Below are 8,706 nucleotides of genomic sequence, written 5' to 3'. Positions count from 1 at the left end.
ACTTGATACTGCATGAAGGAAGGGTAAAAACAAAAAAAGAAACGGGGTGGGGGGTGGGGAAAGCAGGTGGGAGACGTCTTTTGGGATAATTTCCCCTGGTGTGGTTGCCTTAGGGAGCAGATTTACCTCTGACAAGGAAGGCTACAGTGGAAGAGCTGCTGAAAGGAGTAATAAGCTCTCCAGGTGGGAAAGGAAGGCAGGGTAACCACCCACCCATAAATATAGGCAGGGTAGGCCTACATCTACATTGCCTACAGCTGGGGCCATCTGTCTAAAGGCAGGCACGGGTGTCAGGAAGGGAGGGCCTTTTCCAGGTTAGCGAGGCTGGGTGTGAAGCAGGTGATACCGACTCTGGGGCAAGTGATAGCCTGCCTGTGTTTGCATGCCATATTTTTTCCAGTGACACTTTGCAGAGTGTGTGTCTGTGTGTTTTCTAAATAGCCCCAAATAAACACCACACCCCTCAGACATGCCCATCTCTTACTTGTTTTGAAATAAGGACTGACAGCTGGAAGGCAGGAAAGGGGACAGAGACTTATGAGACTCATTTCTCCAGAGCCCATTTGTACCAGGACCTCCAACAGAGTAAATCTTGCCAGAACTCAGGCTGGCTGGCTTTCCTTCCTCTATGTCCAGCTGCCTGCCACATCCCTGTACCCTTAGGCCACTCACTTCATTCCTCTGTGTCACAGTTATTTTGAAGATATGGAATGAGTAAATAATGGCAACTACCTCACAGAAAAAATAAAAAAATTACAGTTAATCTTAGGATTTTGCTAAATTTTTGTGTCAAATTTCTTCTACCCCTGCCCTCACCTTTGAACAAAAATTGATTGTAGTGCAACCCTGATGCAGAGATATAGACAATATTTTGCATGTATTGTCCACCTAGTTTGTAAATGTGACACTTTGATAGTTTAAGAAACATCATATACTTTCTTTTTAACCTGTTGTCTTTAAGGCTCTTTCCAGTCTGGACCTCAGACATACTGGGAGATAAAGGGATGAAGAAAAGGATATGATAAATATCTTGACTGCAGGAAGTGGTGTTCTAAGGACATTAGTCACTTCGGATAAAGTTGCCAAAGAAGGCAATTCCAGCATGTAAAGAAGGAGAGGTAAGGAGTGGAAATGGCACGGCTCAAATTGGAGTCAGGCCCTGGGTAGCATTATCCAGGCTGTCCTGGCAGGGCTCTCCTAGTTTCCAGTGCAGTGTTTCTGGTGCTGGGTTAAAGGTAGAAAACCTTGGGGTTGTTCTTCAGCTGAATTTCCCAAAAAGAAGACACAGAGGGGCGCCAAAGTCTTAGGAAAAGAAACCCAAGCTTTAGCCTTTTTCCTGTATCGCTTCTCTGGCAGCTCCTCAGCCGGTGCGGTCGGAGGGCTGCACTTGGCTCCGGAGAGAGCAGCGCTAAGGGAGCAGCTCTTGGGCTCCAGGCTGATTTCACTTGCAAACGCACCGGGGCTTCGCAATCGCTCACGCTGCGCCGTGCGAACAGGCTGCGTGGCTGCTGTGCCTCTCCCAAGGGCAGTCCTGGGGAGACATGGGATGTGCCCAAGTGTGGGGTGGGGGTCTGATTCCCGTGGGAGGCTGGAGCATCTCTTCGTCCTTCTGGCACGGCACTTGCAAGCATGGCCTCAGATTTGTTCTGGACAAAGTTCTCAGATGGATTTGGAAAACTGCCTTTGTACCAGTATAGTAATACCACGCCTCAGAGAATAAAAACTTTGTTTGTCCAGGGTCCAAGTGTTTGCGTTCCTGGGTGTGAAGATGATGGTGTAAACCTCTGTCTGGTCAGTTTGTCCCCACGAGCTGAACCTGGCGTGGTGGTGCCTGCAGCTGCTGGAGTGGAGAGCGAGGTGAAAACCCGCAGGAGAGCTGTACCGTGGGTGCTCCTCAGCCATAACCTCCAGCCGCGCCCTCGTTTCCCTTTGACAGAGGGAGGAGGCTGGCGCAAGAGCTGTTTCATCAGCCCCTGGCTGCAATCAGATTGTACATGTAGCGGGTTGGTATCCCTTCAATGGCTGTATGGAACGATTACACCAGATTACCCAGTGCACAGCCTGCTCTTTCACTCACCTCCACAGGTTTTACTCCATAGTTGTCAGGCAGGCAGGACATTTTGGTATGAAACACCCCATAAACCCAACTGAGCCGAGCAAACTATAACCATAGCATAAGCTGCCATGGAAAAAAAAAAGCCATGTTGTTCACTGGTTTTGTTTTGTCTTGCTCTCCACTGAGTGATATATCTTAATGACAAGTTGCTGTAGCCACACAGCAATTCTTTTAATACCATAAAGTGTCGTGGGGTGTAGACATGTCCTAGGACAATGGCTAGAACTAATGTTAAAGGCTAAATGTATTGCAGCTGCATACAAGCCAGGCTAAATTAAAGACTAGAGCTCTGGAAGTTTCTTGTTAAAAAAAAAAAAAAAGTTTTTTTGTGCAGAATAATTTTTGTTTGGACGTCAGAGCCTCCAACAGTCATTTTCCAGTAATATGTCTTATTGTAATTATCTGACACTTTAAAATATATGCCTTGCAGACAGCAGTTCCAATGTTAGCATAGAAATATCAAAGTAGATTTTATTAAAACTCTGTTGCGGGAAATACCAGGCTTTGTTTTCTAAACATGTCTTATTAGGATGTTTTATTCAATGCACTGAAAATGAAATTCCACTTCCATTATATCATGCCATGCCAGGATGAATGCAACACCAAAGTGTCATTGGAGAAGCTGAGAGTTTCAAACATGAGTGCCCAAGCTTAGCCACCAAAGAGTAGTGAGCTATCAGAGTGGAAATGGCCTGTTTTATGGAGTTTCCAGTTGCCTGCTCCTCCTCTTCATATAGCTTTCCTGGCTATGGGACATGTTCTGGTGGTTAGTTCCATCCCTGTTCTTGGTTTCCTTTCCTTTCCTTGATCTCAAGCAAACCAGCTGCAAGACCTTGGGGAAATTCCTTATCTTCCCCTTGCATCAGTTTACTTATCTGTAAAGCAGATAAACTAATAACACTGCACTTCTCGAGGGTTTGTTGAAGCTTATTATACAGCAGTGAGTGCTGTAAGAGGGAAGTCATTACAAAAATGACAGTGCTAATATGACATGGAGGTAACACGAAGGAGCCCCATTCTGCTCCATGCAAGTCAGTGGAGCTCTGTTATTTGCTTTAGCAGAAGCAGGGATTTGGCCTGTGCTTAAATCACTTGCATTTGTTTTTCTTCTTGAATGCTAATATAGAGTTAAGAGATAGCATTACAAGGAAAGCTCATTCCTGCCTATGTGTAAATATTTAGCAGCTGAATAGGCATTATTTAGCAGGGCACAGTTTCTGCTTCTCCACAGTTTTCAAGGATGTCATTCTAAGCTGCTGCAGATCAGAAGATACACTGAAATTACCAGATCAAAATCCTTCCCATATAAGTGTACACATACAGAATTTATTTTACTGAGCAATTAAATGTGTAAGATAAATATCCCTGGGGGAGGAGGGTTGTTTGAGGTTTTATAGCATATCTTATTATGGGCTCAGTTTCGAAATCTTAATCCAAGCAAAACTCCCCATGTGGAGACTTAATGCTGGAGTGTAACTGTGTTTTGTGCAGTTGCATCAGTGGATTTTAGGGCAAGGGGGTAGCAAAGGCAGTGAAGCTTTGCCTAGAGAAAAGCAGCCCTTCCTAGAATATTTATAATTAGTAATAACTCTTTCATCAAACACAACGTGTTGAAGGACCTTAGGCAGCATATCCTTTTCTGGATTTCATCTGACAATGTTATTGACGAAAAATTGAAAATAAATGTAAAATAGTACTTATTTGCAATTATTTAGGGGTGTCATGGTCTGTAAAACTGCAGTCTACTGCAGCTATGAGGTTTGAGGTTGTTGGCAAAATAGTTGCCTGTGTTTCAAATGCAAAAGCTTTTTGAAGGACACGTGAGCAGCCAGAATTGCCCAGAAAATACTCCAATTTTATATCCAAGCTGCAAATGCAATGTTTTTCTTAAAACCGAGTGGGTTTTGTCTGTTTAGAAAATGAAATGTACAACAGAAGAAAGCATCCAAGTTGGAATGAATTAATAACCAGGTCTTGACCTGCATATAGTGGATGGATTTATTTTTCTAAAGACAAAAGTGCTTGGTATCTCTAGCACGAATTTATTGTGCTTTGCAAGGGGAAGAAAAAAAAAAACAACCCCCACCACATTTGTACTTGAGACCATGCAACTACTCCCTGGGGAATCCAAAAAAAAGACGAAGCCCGGAGTTTTGCCCCACCGATGCTTTACTCATAGGGATAATCTTTTTCGGAGCTCGTTTTCTGGACGTGGCAATGACAGCAGCTAGCCCCTAAGGGCCTAGGTTGAGAAAGGTGTCTGGTGAAGCAGAATGTACCGGTTACCTTTCCCTACGAGGTCCAGAGTATGGGAATTTGTACCAGGTGGCTGCTCATGCAAACACCGGCCAGTCGTCGGTAGCTGGATTGCACTGGCACCGCAGTGTGTGCTCAGTATTTACTCCTGATCACTTGCCGGTTTTGCTTGTTTAGTTGGTTTAGTGCAGTTAGTTTGGCAAATAAATATTAAAGAAGCAGGTGAGACCCACGTGCTACTTGGAAAAAACTTCTCTTTTCTGCCCCCTCCAAAAAAATTTTCAACTCGCTTCCAAAAAATTTCACTCAAACACCTCTCCCACATCGTCATTTGGCATTGAAAAAAGTTGCTCTTTGTATGCATTTTTAAGTATTTATTTGCTGATTTCCAAACTGATCAGCCTCCTGACAACACTCGGGATTCACACACCGGGCCGGGGGCAAAGGGGGGTCTCAGAAGGGGTTGTGGGGTGTGAGGGGCAATGGCAGAGACGCGCGGAAAGGTACCACAGAGCCGTAACTCAGGGACACAGCATCCTCATCCTTCTCCTCCTGCTCCTCTGCAGAGGCTGCGCAGGGGCGACGGCTCCGCGTCTTGTCCAAGCGGGACGTCCCGCATGTCCCTTCAAAGCGTATCCCAGGGCAAAGTCGCGACGCGGGGAGCCGGAGGAGGAAGAACAGGGAAGGGGCACTTGGTTTCATGAGGTCCCGGGAGCAGCTGAAGTGACCTGTTGCGCCCGGTGAGCTTCTGTCCTGTGGGAAACGGGCTTGGAAAAAACTCAGACTCAGACTGAATAGCTGGGAGACAGCGCAGTGGACAAGGCGGTCACATATGGATTTCTTCTCTTTTTCCTGTCTTTTCTCTCCTTTGCAACATCCCAAGCCGCTCATCAGAATACTTCTCCCGGATCCACTGGCCGCAGGGTTGAGACTGCTCTGCTCGGGGACCCGTCTCCCCCACAACAGGGCATAAAAACAAGGCACAAACCCCCAAATCAACAGAGGAAAAACCTCTCCACTAACATCCGAGACACAGCACCTCCCCTTCTCCGGCACCGGCCTCCCAAAAGTAATTGAATCGTGTTGGACCGCAAAGTGCGAGTGAAAAAGGGCGGGGAGTATCTGTAATTTTTTTTTCTCCCTTTTTGTCTTTGCTTTGTAGGGTTTGCGATGTTTGGGGTATTTTTATGTCCTGCCGGCTTTTGTCTCTTTCTTTCTGCCCCCCTCTGGCTGTAAGGAGGGCCCGGGAAGACATCCCGTGCGCCCCGTGAAGGCAGCCCTCATCCCGGGACAGCGGCCATCGCGCTTCCCCCAGCTCGTAAAAGCCGAGGTGGACCCACACCAACCTGAATCTCTCCTTCCGAAAATAGCGACTCCGGGAGTTCAGCCCGGGCGGGGGGCGCTTGCTCCCATCCCGCTGCCGGCCGCGGCCGCGCTCCTCCGCGGTGTCTGTCTGTCCCGCTGGGCGCGGAGCGCCGCCTCTGCCCGCCCTGGAGCGCTTGAGCTGCAAGTGGCCCCACGGGCCCAGGCCGGCCACTGCCAAAAATTACTTTAGAGAAAGAAGAAGAAAAAAAACATAGAAAAACTATTTATGTGTCAGTGAGCCGGCGGAAATCAGCCGCGTTGAGCTTCGCCCCAGCCGGGCGGCACTGGGGCAGGGAGAACTGGAAAGCAACAGTGAGAAGAATCACCAAGATAAACTCCCCGCAGAGAATCAGAAGCCGGATTTATCTAAATGTTCTTGCGGCTCGCCTTGCGGGCCGGCAGAACAGGCAGGAGGGAGTAGGAAAGGTCCGTCCGGGGGGACACTCAGGGGGGAGCTCGGTGACTCAGACCGGCTGGGGAGCCTCGACGCCGGGAAGGTGAATGACCCCCAGGACCATCTCTTCCCTACTTTCTCGTTGGGAAGAGATCCCCAACGGATGGCGGGGTTTAGCCATAAGAAAGCAGCTGGTGGAGGGGAAGGAAAGCAGGTAGGGCTTTGTCCCGTGTGCTACCCGCGCTGTGACACACGGGGAGGGACTCGGCGCGTCCATCGGAAATAATTCAGGGCGCACAGAGCTCCGCGATGACTCCCTCGGAGCCACCTGCCAAATCACTACCGAGCTGTGAACCAGACGGTGTGACACAGAGCAGCGAGGACACGTCTTCGCGCTGGAAGACAGTTTTGTCTAAGGAGAGGAGGTGCCTCAGCTTCAGCTTCCTTTTGCACAGGGAGGAGGCAGGCGGCAGGGTGAGACAGAGCTGGCACTTCAGGGATGGCAGTAGCTCAGGGTGCGGCGATTTCAGTCCCCTACACGGCCGGGTGTGCCCTCAAGGCTGCGAGGGAAAGGCGTCCTCTAAACGCCCGGGCCAGGAAAGTCGAATTCACCCCCGAAGTGCGGTCACCAAATGCCCCAGGGAGGGGAAAAGGAGCGCCCCACAACGCTGCTCTGCTGCACGCCCAGCCCATGCCCGCTTCCCCTAGGCTAAAAAAAAGAGCACGGGTGAGCCCGGTGCGAGGCAGGGCTGCCCACAGCCCCGCGGGCCGGCTGCGTTCGGGCCGCCGCGCTGCCAAGTGCCGCGGGGCAGAGCCGGGTCCCGAGCCCGGAGATTTAACCCTGTGTGGGGAGCGCTGGAGCTAGGCAGAAGGGAAAGATCCTATCGGGGGAAGTGTGGCACCAAAGTTTACTGGGAAGGCCAACTTAAAATCGAATTAACTCCCCACCTCTCTCGGCAAAATAGTAATAAAAACTGCCATTTTAAATAATCGTTACGGGGCCAAAATTGCCGCCCCCTGGAGAGGATTCGAGGGGGCAGGGCGAGCAACAAGCGGGGAAAGGAGAGGCGGCAGGGTTCCGAAGCCACGAAATCTCCGTGCACCTTCCCCATCCCTTTCCCGTTTTGCACGGGGCCGTCCTTGCTCCGCGTCGTCCCCGAGCAGGAGGCTCCCCGGGACCGAGGGGGGTGGGAAAGGGGCAGGGCTGTGTAATTAAATTCCGGTGCCCGGTTAATTGCTGTAATTTGACGCTAACTGTACACCGCGGGCCGGCGCTGGGAGCGGCGGTGCGGAGCGCGCCTCGCACGGCCCATTGACCGCGCCCCGCCCCGCAGGAGCCGCCGGTCCCCGCCGAGGGTGCCCGCTCTCCGCCGAGCCCGGCTCGCTGGGGCCGTGGATGAGAAGGGAATCCCGGCAGGAGCCGATGATTCCACTGCCCGCGGCCCCGGCGTTCCCCCGGGATCCAAAGGCTGTGGGTGCCAGCTCTTGCTTCCCTCTTCCCACCTGCCTGGAGACAGGGCAGGAACTCCTTTCTGTAAGGTCCTCGTATCCAAGCCCTTATCATCATCCCCTTCCTGCTACTGGAGACTGGGGTCAGCCCAGGACCCAACACAAAACAGCCTCACTGGTGGGTGACCATGCATCCAGGAAGCCTCAAACTGTCCCATACCTGGGACGTGACGCCCCATTCACCTGTCTCTGCAATGTGAAAGGGCTTGCTGTGCAACTGCGAAGTGGAAGTTGTTTGCATCCCTCCCCAAAATCCTGTACTGCTTCTCCCCACGCCCCCAGTGCCCTGCCCCTAGAAATGAGGCAGAGTCCGTGCTTCCTCGCTTTTTCGGGGTGTGAAATCAGGGCTGCGCGACACACTGGCGAGCTTCCAGGGCTCTTCGGCACTTGAATCCCCGAGGGGGAAAAAAAACAACAACAAAACGTGGGCGTGGACAAGGGGTACGGACAAGGAGAGGCCCAAGAGCCACAGGCTGTCGCAGGCCAGCTTCCCCCGGGGGAACGCAGCATCCCTCACGGCACAGCCCGGTGGGACAGACCCCGGCCAGCCTGGTGCGCCGGCTGCTGCCGCCCGCCCCCTCCTGGCCCCCGTACCAGGGGCTGGAAAGGCTGTCTGCACTGGGGGGGATGTCTTTGTTTCTCCCTGAACTCCCCAGGCAGTTTGCAGTGCTTCCGTCACCCAGCTGGACTAGTTCAGCCGTCCCGGTGCTTTGTCTTTCTGGGCTGCTGATATTGTTGTCATTATTATTATTATTGTTGTTATTATTACTACTACTACGTCCATGTAGTCCTTGACAACTTGCCCCCGAGACAACCTTCCACCGGCCCCCCGGGGGAAGGTGAAGCCTGGGGGGCTCTCGACCCCACGCCGGCCGCGGGCGGGCACCGGGCGGACAGAGCCGCCCCGGGAGCACCGGGACGCTCACCCGGCGGGGGGAGCGGCGGGACGCGACACCGTGGCGAAGCGGGCAGGGGTCCGGCGGCTGCAGGACGCCCGGGGCACGCTCGGGAGCCGGCCGGGGGGCAGCGCGGCCGGTGCCCCGGGAGCGGCGGGAGCGCGGCGGCG

The 8,706-nt window shown here is 52.0% G+C and overlaps 1 long non-coding RNA gene across 1 annotated transcript; it reads left to right on the top strand.

Annotated features, from left to right (window-relative positions):
• Nucleotides 1–256: 256 nt before the first annotated feature.
• Nucleotides 257–2,127, top strand: LOC120503588. The gene is made up of 3 exons (XR_005627789.1): nt 257–314; nt 962–1,118; nt 1,738–2,127. It is a non-coding gene; the product is annotated as an uncharacterized LOC120503588 (long non-coding RNA).
• The last annotated feature ends 6,579 nt before the right edge of the window (nt 2,128–8,706 follow it).

The sequence above is a fragment of the Passer montanus genome, unplaced genomic scaffold (assembly GCF_014805655.1).
Source record: "Passer montanus isolate IOZ18808 unplaced genomic scaffold, ASM1480565v1 scaffold26, whole genome shotgun sequence".
NCBI lineage: Eukaryota > Metazoa > Chordata > Aves > Passeriformes > Passeridae > Passer > Passer montanus.
Note: the sequence above shows the minus strand (reverse complement) of the source record. Positions and strands in the feature narration are given on the sequence as shown.